Source organism: Topomyia yanbarensis, chromosome 3 (assembly GCF_030247195.1).
Source record: "Topomyia yanbarensis strain Yona2022 chromosome 3, ASM3024719v1, whole genome shotgun sequence".
Classification (NCBI taxonomy): Eukaryota; Metazoa; Arthropoda; class Insecta; order Diptera; family Culicidae; genus Topomyia; species Topomyia yanbarensis.
The window spans coordinates 145,669,875-145,686,890 of NC_080672.1; the positions used below are offsets into that span (position 1 = coordinate 145,669,875).

Sequence of the window (17,016 nt, forward strand, 5' to 3'; positions counted from 1 at the left end):
CACGGGTCGTTTAAGTAACTTCCACCATTCGCCTCCATCATGCACCATTGACAGTAGAAGCGCAGGTAATCATTTTTCTTTCTGCTCTTGCAGCAAAACCAACCAACACGTGAAATGGTTGTGACTGTTGGTAGGGTTTGCGACTGGGACACTTGAAATATGGGTAATTAATATCAAATTGTGTGTATTTATTTATGTCAGTGTGCCCATCTCATTTGTATAGTTGTCCCAAGACAGAATGTTTACAGAAAATTCAACGCAGTTTCGGTACCAATCAGGGGGTTAATGGTGCGAGTAGTTGTGACTGTTAGTTGCAAAGTTTTGGACACCCACGTCATCTGCTTGGTGGGTTTTGCTTATAGGGTAACTGTGCCCTAATTCATCTTAGCACCTCTATTCCGTTTGAACCCAATAGTAACAGCTGTGTCTGCCATCTCTTTTCAGCGTATTAGCTTAAATGGCATGATGAATATGGGTGCATTGTACTCGACTTTTCATTTCGCTCAAATGTTTCACATTTTCCAGGCCAGATTGTTCATTGCATTACTTCTTGTGAATGAAGCAAATTTGTTAAAACCTATTTAAGCGCAACCCAGTGACATTTGAACGATTTATCAACGAAATAATGTCACATCCTGACTAATGAGATGAAGAAGGGCTCGTCTTCCCTATATATGTTCGGAGATCTGTCTTAGACGAATTCATTAGCATGGTTGTGAACTTTGTAATGATATAATATATCCAAATGTCCATCTTGCTCGTAGCATCTGATTTAAATGATTCATTGAAAAACAAAGTGACAAGAAATAAATGTATACAACATTTTATGGTAACAATTATGAATGAAAATGATAAACCGACAGCGAAGAACAAAATAGAATGAATAAGGAACAAAATAATCAATTTCTTTAAAAGTTAACCTGCATATCCAATTTAAATCAGTTCGCGGCATTTCCGGCTAAGCGCCGGAACTCCTTCATTGTTAATCGATCCCATTGCCGAAGTAATGCTTGCTTTGAAGACTCAAACATCCATTTTTATGCAGACACTGCGGTTTGACCCTGGGAAATACTACAGCTTTCAAAATGTTCTTGTAGTATACGTTTTTGTTGATTTTGAATCCCTTTCTCTACAAAAACCTGGGGTCTTTTTTCTACAGCCGAATATACCGCCACATACCCTGATGCAGACGCGTTGTCGATGCTCAATGACCAATGATGGTTCAGAAGCTGCTATAGACCATTTTCCATTGTTTTGCATATTATGCACTTGTTCAATAGTGATCAAATTTTAATCGGAATATACAATATTTTCCTAACAAAGATTTTTTAACATTTTTAGCATTTTTTTATATTTTTTTAAATAATAAAATAAAACCTGAAACATCTAACAACACTTCCAGACACACAGAAAAAACACATAAAACAAGTGTGTGTGAGTGAGGAACTGTGTTTCCAGAATCGTGTAAAAAGTTTGTTACTTGTCACTCTGTAGCTAATGAATTCTTCCACAGTTTCAAATGGTAATTCAAATGTGATCTTTATCATGATTATATGGTGTCTCTCGTGGTATACAAGATTTTCCATGCGCTATCACTGCTGTCTAAGATACAGTGTTAGTAAATATCAAACACTTGATGCAATGTTCTGCATCGGAACTTGACCATTTAATTTCGGTAGATTTCACAGCCGATTTTTATTGTGCAAGTTCCTATTTCACCGGTGTCGTTATAGCTTGATTCTCAATTTTAGCCAGTTTCGAACCTAGGTTGGCGGCATTTGAGCTAAAAATCGGGGTGGGGTCTAACCCGAAAAATAGCTCTTACCACAGCTGAATTGCGCGAACCAAAATCAGTTCTGTTGAAATCGTTTGTTTGGTGAAATTAATATCTTTTCATGCGAAAACTTCATAACCTTTCTGATTGTGTCCCGAACATAGGTCGACTGATTCGTAGGACCAGGTGCCCTAGAGCTTAATTCCTAGACGAGGACAGGAATAACATAATTACAGCTTGGCTAAAAACGGTAATTTTATTCAGTAAAACTTAAGCGAATAAAAAAATTGAATAGTATGAACATTAAATGAATGGTATATTTTTGCCTTTCTTAATAGACGAATTTCGCGCCAACTCGAACAAATGTTGGCAGCACCCTCTCAGATTTTAATGAAACTTTCTGTTCATAAAGACTTTGTCACAAAAAACCACTTTGCATACTTTGTTTTTCCAAAAATGATCTAGCCTGTCTTTTGAAAAGGGCCAAACTTTTTTTTACCAATTTTTTTTCAAATGGCTCTAGTCTAAAAATGACAAGTCATACGAAAAATGTTGTAGTAATGATTTTCACAAAATTAGTCAAATTTTCGAATAAAAATATTGAAAAAATTCTTCAATGACTCCTACACTGAAAAAAATCGATTTTAAAAATTTAAAGTCGATTTACAAAAAAAACATTTTTGATTTGGATGAAATTTTGTTCCAAGATATAAATTTTATTCCCTACCTTCCGTAAAAAATTCTTTCAAGGAAAAAAAGTTATTTGAAAAAAACTTTTCCTTGTCCAAACTGCTTTTTTTCAGTGTATTTTTATCGAAAACTAAACCAATGAAAGTCATAATCATCTCAGGATCTATTTTCCCAGCTGCTAGTTGCCTGATACATGCAAAAAGTATCAGTAACGAATTTGGTATATATTCATAACAAACTTGAGTGAAGACTGGAAGATTGGAAAATCGGAAGACTCGAAGACTGCAGTTCATTTGTTTCTCTCAAAACTGATAAATTTTATGAAACAATTGACAAACTTTTCTAAAATTTATTTTGTGTCTGATGAAGCAGCAGCACAAGACAAAAATAAGCAAAACTTCGCAAGCTTGTGTAGATTCCAGTCAAAGTATGAGTTAAGCGCAGGATGGCATTTTATTGCAGCATTCCTTGGAAAAGGACCCTGTGATGCTATTAGTGGCACTCTCAAGCGAATGACGCAAAGAGCCAGTCCTGCTCGCGACTATGGAAATACCATAACAACTCCCCGAGAGTTATATAACTGGGCAGTTGAACAAACTGATAAAAATATCACAAAATTAATTTTCTACAACATATTCACTGTACAGTACAACAAAATGTCAGAAGAACTCGAAGACCTGTATAAAAACGCCAAAACAATATCTGAAACTCAAAAATTCCACAGTTTTGTGCCTATTTCTGGTGGCAAAGTAGAGACGAAAAGGTATGCTAATTCAGAAGATGAACCAAACATATTTTCCTTGCATCGAAATAATACAAAATAGCATGCATGAAAATAGTTTTAAGACAAATGTTAAATATAAAAATAAATAAATAATTATGTAAAATTCAAAAGAAAAAAATGTCAAGAAAGTTTGAATTTAAGGTGAAGCGATGCCAAAATCACAACAAAGGTTCGGTTATGTTCGGCTATGTTCGGGTTACGTTCAGCATCTGTGTGCGGCTAGAAAGTACTATACCGATATGAGATGGCACGCACACAAGCGTATCGTTCAGCAATTAGCTGACTAGTTTTTGCACCACGTGTTTCATTTGTTTTGAAAAATAAAAAGGTACAAATTTCCCAAACGAATCAAAATTCCGTGAAGAGAACCTATTCATCAGCTTGTGCCAGCATGCCTGCATACAGTGATACAATTTCTAAGCAATCGGAGATAAGACACTCAAGTTACAAAAGATTTTGTCTTGCGCACCAATGCAATGTTTTGATTTTGACGATGAAATAAAAAGAAGAAGCAGAAATGACGGTAGCCATTTTAGCTGCCACCTTGTGGCTCTATTCAGCATGTCCTTAAGTAAAGGAATAAAGCAATGATTTCATTACATCAAACTTATAATATTTTGGTAGTACATTTTTCAGTGAAATAATCAAGCATAAGTTTATAAAAATAAATTAATAATTGGCGGAGGTTTGGGTTTTTCGCCGAAACCCTTTTTTATTTAAGAGGTTTGCGGTGATCACGATTGAAGACCAATAGATCATCCAAAATCCCAAAATTAAAAATTCGAAAATTTGACTAATTTTGTGAAAACCACTTCTACAACATTTTTTGTAGGATTTGTCATTTTTAGGCTATAGCTATTTGAAAAAAAATTGGTAAAAAAAAGTTTGGCCCTTTTCAAAAGACAGTCCAGATCATTTTTGGAAAAACAAAGTATGCAAAGAGGCTTTTTGTGATAAAGTCTTCGTGCACAGAAAGTTTCATTAAAATCTGAGAGGGTGCTGCCAACTCTGAATACGATTTGGCTCGAAATTCGTCAATAGCTCTGAAAATCGACCTTTAAAAAGGCCTAAGTGCAAATGAGAGTCTTTGTTTACTTTTACTTCCGTCTATTATAGCTGCAAATTTTCAATTTTGAAGGAGGAACAAATCTCAAATCATGCCCTACTATGTTCAATTTGCAGTTGCTTGTTTGCATCATTCATTCAAACAGCCGAACTGCTCAATTATTTTCCATTCATTGACAATTTCATAGATCCTGTGAATATCGCTTTGACTAGGTTTTTCAAACTTTGAACATACTTCTTACTGTTCATGTAAGTTTAAAAACGCAAAACATGTCAACATTTAACCTAAACTGACCTCTACAAAGCAGATTACTACTTTGGTTGGTGAATGAAAAAGCGTCAATTTGAAATGAAGACGTACGGTTTAATCGTGAAAATGCTTCCAACTTGAAAGTGAATGATTAAGGGAGGTTTTGATTTTGAATTATGGTTGGGGTGAATTGAACTGAAAGTTGGCATTTGAAAACGGAATTTGCATAACTGCCGTCAATAACTCTGCTTTTACGTTTACTCCTTAATTCTTATCATAATATCCTAGACGAAACCAGAAATTCCGAGATTTTTTGGTTTTTATTATGACATTTTCGGAAAATCCAACATTTTCTATTTTTTAAATTTAGTATATACAAGTGTAAGCTTTATAAATCTTCTATTTCGGACAAATTTATCAAGAGTTATCATGTCCGACGTGGCGCTCCTCGACGTGGAAATGGTGGACGTCTACTCTTGGGACGCTCGTATGTGTGGCTCTGCATGACTGAAAAATCCTGTTTTCGTACATACTGAATGTATAAATAAATCTTCACACTACATAAGAGATCCATTGTTGCCTTGCCTTCAAAATCGTAAAACAAAATTACTGTCGGTTTGAGCACTTTACACCAGACGCTCCGCTTAAACATCTTCGGAAAAACTGAATTGTTTCGTTTCGTTTCACTATAAGTGTGCTAGTAATACTAACTCTAATCGTTTTCGCTCTTTCCGCTAGTAACAAAACTAACTCATTCCTCATCTCTGTGTCATATTTGCAATCGGCTTTCGTTAAGATTGATTTCGCCATCTGACATTAATCGATAGTCATGCGCGATACTGCCGACGAACTCATTAATTATGCCTCCGACCGTAAATGTGCTCAAATCATAAAACTATCACTACCCGCCAATTCAATTTGCGACACCCATTCTATTTAATTCCACGTCAAAACAATCGCGCCCAATCATCACTCTCCGGAGGCGTTTCGCGATCCGCGTTTTCTCAGATATCTGCTCACCCGGCATCTTGAGAACATCTTATTTGTTGAAGTTGCTGCTGCTGTTGCTGTTGCCGTTCGATAAATTCTCGTACGCGCATCGTGACATGTTAATAATAGCCTTTAATCAAACTCACGGGCAAGTCGGTAAACAGAACACGAAAGAACAAATTGCAAAACCTAAGCAGAGTACAAGTCAGGAGGAGAAGTACCACAGCGCGGATTAATTGAACTCAGCCCAAGTCGCACAAATAAGTAATCACTTCAGTATGGCATTACACATTGCACCATCGCCGGTTGGAGGCTGCCAGAAGCTCACCGTGAATGGCCGCCATAGACGCACAATGTATAAATCTTCGCTGTCAAAAAGATAAAATCATGTCGTTCAGATCGTTCATGATTGCGCAGTGCACCCGCGATTGGCCGTTTGCCATTGAACTGACGAAAATGTCATAAATCTCTTGACGCTGACACGACCTACGCGCAGCCCCGATCCGCTGCTGTCCGTGTTACAGAGCTTGTGTAATTTAATTCGATAGACTATTCAATACTCATGATAAACTGAAAAAGGAAATTCCGCTTCAAGCTGAATTCGCTCCGACAATGTCTTCTCACTGCTCGCAGCGCAGCCCTAGCGGATTTATTGAGCAACTGACTGACGAATGGTGTCTCGGCTAACGCGCCACTATTACAATTGAAACCGATCCATATAGAAAGGCAGGAAATATTATCGCACATTTTGCAGCGTTTCTACTGCTTCGACCAAGGGGTGCAATAAATTGCCTAACGTCCCTATATCCATTCACGGCCCGGTTAATGATCCACCGAGTCCCATTACTGCACCGTCGACTGGGCGGGAGGCGCCGCTCTTAGCAGGTAAAGATCTCATGCTCTTCTAGTATAGCTACCGTCCTTGGAGTTTGCCATGTTTGGGCCTAACCAGCGTGCACCAAGTCTCGTTAAGCCACCACATCACGGTTTCGCATTCTTGGCGATCTTCGAATTCCGAGAACCATCAACATGCACTTAAGTGATCTACCAATCTCACCTCATGTCCTCCAGCGTTTACGCCAGAAGAGGTTTGGTTTGGAATTGAAGTCTTCGGATTCGTAATCGACTAATTGAACACCGCTCAACACTTTATGCGCATTCTAATCGATCGGCTGCGTGCATATCATTCAGCGTCGATTGAAAAAAAGGTGCGTTGTTGTGTTGTTATTCCGGTGTCAAGTGGCCGTGGATTGATTATGTAAGAAATGCGCGCGCAACATCAAACGCGGCTGGCCGGTGAACGCGTCGTCGACAAATGAGGCGCTGCGTTTAGTTTATTTTTCTTTTCTTCCTTTGGCGGCGCTGTTGTCTGTTTTGCATACACGGTAAACTCGAGCGATTTGACTCGATCGATACTGCATAGTATGCAGTGCATACTGATATCACGGTGCACAAGGAATTCGCAGGGGCTCTATTAAAGTAAGGAGTTGCAAAGGAACTGCCTGCTGTCGGCAATGTTTAGACTTGACTGCTATTTACCAAGCGCGGAGTCGTTAAATTGGCTACAGGGCATGCTATGCAAATGCACAAACTCATCGATTGGTTATAACTAGCCGGTAATGATCAGTATCAATTTGTTTGCAATAATTAAATTTGATTATAATAATGGTTAGTAACGCGCAAAGGTTCCATGAATAGTTGCAGGGTCATACATCTGTTTTTACCGAGTTCTACATTCGTATGATTAGATAAATGATTTAATATCACTTTAACATGACTGCAATATAAATTTAAAAAACCTGTTTTAATGCACCTAGTGGTGCGATTGTGCCTTTCTCATTTATCCAAACTATGATTTATTAGCTGGTTTTGTTTAAGATAATTGTGGAAACGTATTACATTCTTATTCTACTTAGCACGTATCCCACGACTACCACCAAAGCTGACTCACTTTAAACAAAAAAGTATAATATTTAATTAGGTTAATCAGCATGAGTTCAATGTTATTTCCATGTGGTTATATTTTGAAATATTGACGGAATGGGTTTGGAAGTCGAGGAGTTAGTAGAGTGGAAGTGGAGGATGCGTCAGAAATCCTTCATCTTATTTCGGTATGCGGGTGTCAGGGTGTTCCAAGAAAACAGGAGTGCTGAAGGAGGGTGGTGTAATGGTAAGTAGGAGGGAGGGGGGGGGGTGACGCAATACTTCACTGCATATTTTGCCTTCGATTTAAGACTTGGTTTGGGAAAATCGGTTTAATTATCACCGAAGAACCAGTGAGACTTTAATTGTGAAATATGCCTGAGAATTCCGGAATCGTGAATAGTGGATAATATATTCAAAGAATATTTGATTGGCAATCAGTGATCTAGACCTGCGAATCCAAGTAATTTGGTGACCATTTCGATAGTTTTTAACCTCTGCGGTATTACGATTGTACCGATTTATATGGGAAATTCCAGTGCAACCTTACTAACCAACCTGTAACTCCGGAGCTAAGAGTCAGAACTGAATGAAATTCAGCAGCAGTCAACAGCATTGCTGTATCTTTCATTTGAAATCAAGTTTGTAAAAATCGGTTGACTACCTAATACCTTATTCACATAAGAATACTTGAAATGTGTCGAATTCTCGAAAAAACTGGAAAAGATATACACCAGATCAGAATAATGTCATTAGTTTCTTTATATGACAGCTGATGTTGATTGTTTGTGAATGTATGTTCAAGCATTATCTGCCACAGTTCATTTCGCTTCACTGATTCGTACACAGCATGGAAGCCCGTAAACAAATGGTGAGTTGACAAGTTGTACTCCCGGAATGTATCCAAGATTTGAAGCTGGGTGAATATCTGGTCCATTGGTAATCATGCTTCTCAAAATTCGCATTGGTATTCGCGACAAAGGATTCAGTCAAGAGGCGAAATCTGTGAACAGAAAACGGGAAAAGTATCTATTAAGGGACATTGAGGATTATTATGCCTCGGGTTTGAGTTAACCGCTCTAGTTTATGACACTTCTTGTAGATGGGGCTTATGAGACCATCCAACTTATCCAAAGGCATTTTTTCCACTTAGGTCATCCCCCACGGTGTCTTTGTCGAACAACTTTATTCAAAAAACAATTCGGCATCTGTAAAACTTCGCGATATGAAAGAATGGATTTTTCCCTTTCATTTGAAAGTAAAATTAAAATATTCTGTCGGGAGGTCTAGAACATCTTTTTATTTTAAAGTTTTATGATTGAAAACTTAAGTTTTCTAATGAAATTAATTCGCAGTTTTGCTACTAATTAGTACCATAAACATTCAAAAAATACTTAAAGTGAGAATCTGACGAACAATCCCATTGCCTACAACTTTGTAGAATGCTATAAATCGATATAAAATCAGCCGAGAAAGTTATTAAAATTTTATCAGTATTTAGGTGTGCGCGGGGCCTATGGATTAAGAAGTCGATTAACAAGGACTTACAAAAAATGTTGGGTTTAAATGAACAGTTAATTCAGACAAATTTCAATGTATACAAAGTCCCATTCTCAGCAGAAAAAATATATTTTCAGATTTCTCCGGGTCTTGGGCGAAAATGACACTTCATGAACAAGGAGGTGTGGAAAGGTGTTGACCAAATTTATTCGATAATCTTACATCTTGTTGATTAATGTAGTAAAGAATTTTATCATGCCTTTTTCATTTCTTTTCTCGCTCTAGGGGATAGCTAATGTAAACTAGAATGACCCTTCTTCCTGATCCAATCCTGCCTGGTAAAATACAATTGGCTTAAATTCAAAGCTTTATATTTGAATGAACTAAAGTAGACAGTTCGAGTCATTGTAATAAACGACGGATTTTATTGCAATTTTGGGCTGAGAATCCTGTTTGTCTTTATCAACATTAAAAGAAAGATGATTGAAAAAGAAAAAAAGCTCTTCGAGTTTTGGATCCATGTTTGTTATCTTTTGGGGTAGATTCATTTCATCAGAATTTATAGATGCGAATTATTGCTTGTCCTCAAATTTTATTTTCAAAACGAACACACTTCAAATAACCTTAGAAAAAAGAACAAAACCATGTTTCATAATTTGCTTTAAGAAGAAATTCCGGAGTCGTTACTCGTTGTACACGGATCACAACAGAAAACGAACAAGAAAATATCAGGCTGGACCATACATTCAGTAAATTATCAAAGTAATACAGGTCAAGAAGACAGAGTTGCCAGTTCAGTTCAGAATCTGAAGACATTAACAGCAACACGTCTTTCGGGTAAAGGCGATACTTTCTATATCTACTTTTATATTGATCGCTATCTTCGTACAATAGACAAAACCTTTATTTCTCATTTACTATTGCGATTTCTGTTCAATGTACAGCGATTCCTAAAAGTTTACAAACTTGAACATAAATCTCATCGAATTATTTTCTATCCTTCATGAAACTGTCAATCAGGATTCTCAATGGAAATCAAATCAAATGACTGAATATCTAATCGACTTTGATCAAATATAAAGTAAAAATATATCCCACAAGATGCTAACGAGCAAAAAGGTTGATTCAAGATTACATCAAGCATACTCCAGAATGAGTGAAGAAATAAAAAAGAAGAAACAAATATATCTGTGACATTTTTGTTTCATTTTGCTGTATTACCCAGAATCTTTCAAAAGAGTACTAATTTAGTTCGAATTTTATCTACTCTTCTCTATATCTCCATACTCCTAAAATATTATTGGTGCGCATAAAACGGTGGAATCTGGAATTATGTTTTTTAAGCTTCAGGGTGGGACTTTGCTAGCATTCAGGTTCTTCTGAGCACACTGTTAAAATAAGGCAATCCATTTTTTTACAAATAAAAGTGTTTTTGGAATAAAGCTTCTTAACCAATAGGCCCCGTGCGAATCTAGAAAGTTTGATAAAAATTTAATGGCTTTCTCTGGCGATTTTAGATCGCGATGTAGATTTCTACAAAGTTGTATACAATGAAATTGTCCATCAGATTCTCACTTTTGGTATTGTTTGAATGTCTAAAGTACTACCTAGGGGCAAAAATGTGAGCCATTTTCATTGAAAAACCTATGTTTTCAAACAAAAAAAACTTTAAAATAAAAAGTTGTTCTGGAGCCCCCGACAGAATATTTTAATTTTACTTTCAAATGAAAGGGAAAAGCCCATTCTATCACATGCTGAAGTTTTAGCGATGCCGATTTTTTTTCGAATAAAATTGTTCTACCAAATACACCGTGCCTCATCATGCAGTGACCAGTCGGTCATTTCCGACATTTGATAATATGCTCAGGATTCTGTCATTTACAAAGGCCGTTGTCAGCTCTCGATTAGCCTTTTGGCAACTCTATATAAGTGATGTCAGCTCTAATTGAAATATCTCGTAAAGTGAAACAAAAAAAAAAAACAAATATCAAGAAATTTTTTGGTGAGCTTATATTAAAATGCAACTTTATATTATATTTAAGGGGGGCGTCTGGTGTAGCGGGCAACAAAAAAGCCTGTCGATGAACCACAGAAAACTGAATAATTTTTTTTCTCCCTATTATTTGAAGAAAAGTGAGCGAATTTTACAGTAAAATATGAGATTTTTTGCTTTTCATGAAACCATTTTCCGAAGCTCGAACTATTTTTTATTTTCTTTTTGGTTCATCAAGTCTAAGCTTTACAAATCTTATTGAATTTCTTGTGTCAAAAAAATCTATCCAGAGTTATCATGTTCGCTGTGGCTCTCCTTGACGTGGAAATGGTGAACGTCTATTCTTGGGACGTTCGTATGTGCTCTGCATGACTGAAAAATCCATTTTTGGTACATAACGAATGTATAAATAAATCTTCACACTACACAAGAGGTCCATTATTACTTTGGCTTCAAAATCGCGAAACAAAATAACTGTTGTTTACGGGCTAACGATGTTTGAAAAATATTCGGTTTTATAAACTTTATCGATAGTTTAAAATATCATAACTTTATAAAAATCAGCATATTTAAAAATGCGTTGTTGAATGCAATAAAGAGTTTTCGAAGAAATTACATTCTGTTTATTTATATTTATTTTTTCATTGCGTAATCTGGTCTACGAAATCATAGTCCATTAATATATAATAGAAAATAATTAAAAAGTTTTTTGTCTGCGCCATAATAATCGAATTTTGAATAAGTCTGCTAGACTTATTCTTGCCAACGACTCTTCGTGCATTTTTCTTTAGTTCCAGCTGTGTGCAGAGTCATCTTCAACATGGTAACTATTGCATATAGATATCTGAAATACACGTGAACGAAAATCTCCCATCTTAGTCACTCATTGAAATCTTCTGTTCCTGTACAACAAATATAATTTTCTTCATGGCAGATATTTGATAAACTAGGTTATTCTTTTGTTGAAATTGTTCGCATTTCTTTACTACGGAAATTGTTTTGAGTTTAAGACAAAAATCAAATGTAGTTTCCTTGAGTTTTTATTGAATTGGGGAGCTTCTTCAAATGATGGTATATGCAAATAGGAGCTTGTTTGTTTGTGTTAATAACTCGGTCGCTTTTACATTTCTCAACAAACTTACGATTAGTGCACAGCAGTCAACGTAAGAGGCATAGTGTATTGATTCATCCGGAATTTGCCCACAAAGTGTATTGTGACAGTTGGGTTTTGCACCCCAATCATAAGTTTGTCGATATTTACTCTTTGCATAATATTCTAGTCGAAATAAAAGCCTTTATATAGACGGCTTAACAATTGAAGGGAAAAATAATTAAAGGTTCTTATTTGCGCATTGGACCATTTCAATAAGTTTGCTAGAATTGTACCGTAAAAATGGGTTTTTTGTGAAACATGTTCATTTTCTACTAGTTAAACATGATTTTTTTTTATTATGCTGCGTTATAAGTATTAGAAGCGTATATTATTACACTTGAGGTAGTTTGTTCCGTTTCATACAGCTTTCAATGCAATACTTATCAACATTTCAATGCAGGAGCTAGAACTGCCACTAACTTCTCCAGCCACTAAACTGCCTGACTTCGATCGTCGGCATTGCACTGCCCAGCTGACACAACCAAAAATTTCACGGTCGAGGTCCGTCGTCTGAGTCAGAATATGTCCGTTATTCACCTCAGCGAAACGTGTAATGCATGAACTACGAACAGTGTCTACCAGCCGGACATGTGTTCTCCAAAAGCAAAAGCGAGTGTATGTGTGTAATACGACACATTTTCCAAATGACGGTCGCGATAGTTTCATGTTCAATACATTAAACCCCCCTCATGTGACTAGAATAGGCAAACAAAGCAAAAAGTAAAACTGCCAAGTGGTGTAAAGTGAATATACGATGGTAACTCGGCTTGCCGTATGTTATTGTTTTGGTCGTTCTTTTTTCTGCGGGGTTCGATTTTTCCTTACCTTGTGCCATTGAGACAACTGAGTTCTGTGGAGCAGTGGTGGAAATATTTGTAGATGTGTCCTAGTGTAATGTACCGTAGAATGAGTGTACTAAAATTCGGTACAACCGATTAAAAGTAATAAATAAAAGCGGCTAAACGTGTTCCTTCCGGAAGTCAACCGAGCGTGAAACCCATTGTAGTACTGACTGCTGTTGTGGTAGCATGGAATTGAACAATGCAGATTTGAATTCAAATGACGACTATAGGCAAAACATGTTAGACTGGTGTGTACTAAAACAACCAAAAACACTCAGTGATTGGTATGCAAACCTTCTTATTTTCAAGATCATTATGTCCAGCTCTTAAATAGAGTAGAATATCGTTACACCTACTCACCGGGTACACCTTGGCAATGTAATGCAACCCCCGCACAAGGTTTCGCTCTAATTTATTTCCATTAGTAAGCGCACAATATGCAAATCCATTTTGGCCGAAATCGTTGTCGCGATTTAATACAACGCCCTCGCAGTTCGCTCACGACCATACGTGCAATGGACTCTCCGATGCCAACAACAAACAGTGACGGAATTGTCTCAGCCATTACCGCCCATAACCGTGGTGTCGGACCTTTTTTAGCCAACAACAACACCGTCGCAGCGCGGCAAAGATCTTGTTTGAAGATCTTCAACCCCCGGGGCGTACTCGCCGGCACGAGACTCTGATCGCATAAACACGGTGCTTTATGGTACCAGAGCACGAGTTTGACCTCGCGCTCAAGCAGGTACAACTGAGCCAAAGTTGGTGCTAGCGTTGTACTAAAATGCAAAGACCCATCATTTTTATTCGTGCGAACCACCAGCAACGGCTGGTGTAACTTTGGCGCCGCCGTCACCTGGACGAGGGAACCTTCAAGAGAGCGTGACACGCGCGATCTACCGTACCCACAACCGGTCGAGTGCACAGCATGTGAGAGTGAGAGAACGGAACGGTTGAGAACACCGCGACAGAGATACACCTATAGTGAAATTGTTTCCTACTCGTCACTTTCAGTTTACCTCAAACAAACGTGACGAACGGTCGTCGAAGTTGCCGACTTGTTGTTTTTCTTTATCTGTTACATCCAGTACGGTTTGTGCAACCAGGTGCTAGTGCTTCTAGGTCTGAGCGGAGGATTTCGTATAAAAGCAGAGATCGAGTTTCTCGGATGTCACGCGTCGATAGAAACTAACCCATTTATCCGGGAACTTGGACAGTGAATGCCATTTTCGTCGCGCTCGGGCGACCAAAGTCTAGTTTCGAGTCACAGACGAACCTTGGCATAGTTTTTTTTCCGGACGCAAAAATAGTGCTGAGTGAAGTGAAATAGCAAAACCAATAACATAGTGTCACTAATCGTCTGCGAAAATTGTGCCTGCAAGCTACACACATTCCAGCTCCGGTTACCTGAACATGATTGTATTAAAACTATTGCGAGTCATATTTTATCAATTGATTTTTATCAGCTGAGCGATTCGCTACTACTGTCTTGTCCGATTAAGCTTGCTTGATGGAAAAATCGATAAGATCGATTTGATCGATAAGCTATTTTTAAAGTTCCTGCTGTATATCGTGTAGTCCCCAATGTATAACAACACATATCAATCAGCAGCTGTTTGTTCTGAATTCCAGTACCTAATAAGGTACTGCGTGTTTAATAAATCCACAAACCTTCAAACTCAACTCCTACGCGTCCTCCTTCAGTCGACAACACCACCGCCTTCAGACTTGTGCCCGTGGAGGTTGCACCGTTCAAGATCGATTCGCGTTTATTGGCGAGCAGCAACAGCCTACGCACTTGTTCTGGGTCTCTGACAACGATGATGTAACTAATTGTATGCGGATCTCCAGAGACCTTTTTTGGAACACACCGATCATTCCGGTTGGAAGTTCTTCCTGCCTGGTATCTACACGCTCACAAGATCCGGTGCGACGTGGTTGGTGGCGAATATAGCGACAAATTCCTGATGTAGAATGGATTAAATTTGAATATCGTTTTGGTGCTGAAACTGTCGTCCGTGTGGGTGTTTCGGGCTGATAGTGCGCTAGCTTACCAAATTCCTCCAATTAACGATGATCCGTTGGTTCTGCGATCGTTTTGAACACCTACTAGCTATTTTGAAGCATTTGGAGTGGCACGGTTTTGTTGCTGGTCACAAAGGCGTGGGTTTCAATCAAGGCCTCGCTCTATTGAGGATGGGAATGAGGTCTACGTTTTCGTGGCAACATTTTTTGATTTAATTTGTCCTCTAAGAAATAATAATTAAACTGAAAGCTTCACTGGAAGCCTAGTGTCCATTTTACAATCACCAATGGTGCAAATTTACTTCGGAAGAGTTTGTATTTTTTCTCTGATGGGGTAAAATGGGTGCGATTCGCAGGTGGGAACCGAATCGGCGTGGGAGCCTTTGGCGGTGGCAATTGAACGGACGGCGTAGTTTATCGCATTTGTTCTGTCCATATCTCAGTCCTTATCGCAAGCGCGTTCTGTTGATATGATGGCGGGCAGTTTTGTTTACATCACGATGATAATTGATTGGGAAAATTTCTATTTAAAGTGCTGTCCTTTTTTACACCCGCACTACACTAGTCTCATAGAGTGGAAGCATCGCTATCATTTCCAAATGTTTTCAGATTCTTGCCTTGTCTTGAATGAAAACTAAAATTAGACAAATAGTTTTTAGATTTTTGTTTGTAATTTGTTCATCAATCTTTTCCCTATAATTTGCATCTATAATTTTACATATCTTAAGTTTTAAACCATTTCGGTTCCTTCAACCACTTATAGATACACGAAGTTTGGTTTATAGTTAAGGTTATCTCTCGAGGGGTGAAAGGGGAGCATCTTTAGTCCTAGATCGATTTTTTTTGGATACATTCGTTCCCCAGAGCTATTTGCAATCCCTGTTATGCAGTTACGATTTATTTTAACTGCAAGCAATCTTTATCATAAATCAATTTGATTATTAAACTTCCATTAATAACAACCTGTTTGTTTCACTTGACCAACTTAACAGTCCCCATTTAAAGTGGCTGGCCTACGAATGTACCCCACAAAATCATTTACATTAGTGGTTTGTCATGTGAAGATAATTCGGAAAATTGATTATAGGGGAACCCGGGACTATTCTGCCCTACCTACGCAAATCGCCCTTTTAGGTGGATAGATGTGAAATAATTCATCGGTCCAAATGTGAAATGTCCAAATTGTTATTTTGAAACCGCAGCTACATTGTTGAGCCAAAAAAAAATAATTTATGGCAGCGTTTCCATTCTTTTACAATGCAGGAGTAAGTCGGACCTCCCTACGCAGTGGCGTAGCCAGAAATTTGGTTTGGAGGGAGTTTTGATGAAAATCGTAAATTTTTTGAAAAAATGCTAAAATTTAATATGAGTTTGAAAAATTATTGAAAACTCAAAAACATAAGTAGTCTAACAGATGTCATTCCAGTCTACAAACAAGAAGGATCAACATGGAACAGTTTTCAAACCTCTATAGATTATTTTCTTGTATAATATGTCAATGAAGTCAAAAATTGCGATCTTTTAAAGTGGGATAAATGATCTAAAAAATTTTCAACGTTCAAGATCACCTAATATAATAATCCTTGACTTTGAAGGTTTGACAACTTCGGGAAGTTATCAACATAAAACAGCGCCTACTTTGATATAGAAATTTTAGTGATTAACTCTCATAGAGATAATTATGGTGAATTAATTTTTCAAAAATATTAAGAGACATGGTGCCTTCAGCAAAGTTTTTGATAATGTCATTTCAAACAATTTTGTTGAAAATATGAAGGCTACATGAATTCAACATATAGGAATTTAAATGGACTGGGCCTGCTATATTTCTTCTTAGTGAAGAAAAATTTAGGTGAAAACTATTTCTTTCTGCACTACGGATAAAATTGTTTGAAACAATCATTGCGAGTTGAGAACACAAAACCTATAACTAAATTATGGATGGATGAAACTGAAACTTGCGTTTCGACTTCATCTCATCAGAATCCGACACTAACTTGGTGGGCGGACTAAGCTAGCGCCGAATT

The 17,016-nt window shown here is 37.5% G+C and overlaps 1 protein-coding gene across 48 annotated transcripts in view; it reads left to right on the forward strand.

Annotated features, from left to right (window-relative positions):
- Positions 1–17,016, forward strand: part of LOC131691889 (dystonin) — a 458,938-nt gene that overhangs the window by 308,140 nt on the left and 133,782 nt on the right. For 3 of the 48 annotated variants that reach the window (XM_058978599.1, XM_058978602.1, XM_058978617.1), the window contains exon 1: positions 13,986–14,086. The exons of 40 other annotated variants lie outside the window; for them this stretch is intronic. The gene's annotated coding sequence lies outside the window, so the exon portion shown is untranslated. Of the gene's footprint in view, positions 1–13,985; positions 14,087–17,016 lie in introns of those variants that run through there. 5 more of the 48 variants (XM_058978621.1, XM_058978628.1, XM_058978616.1 and 2 more) reach the window with 3 other exon arrangements.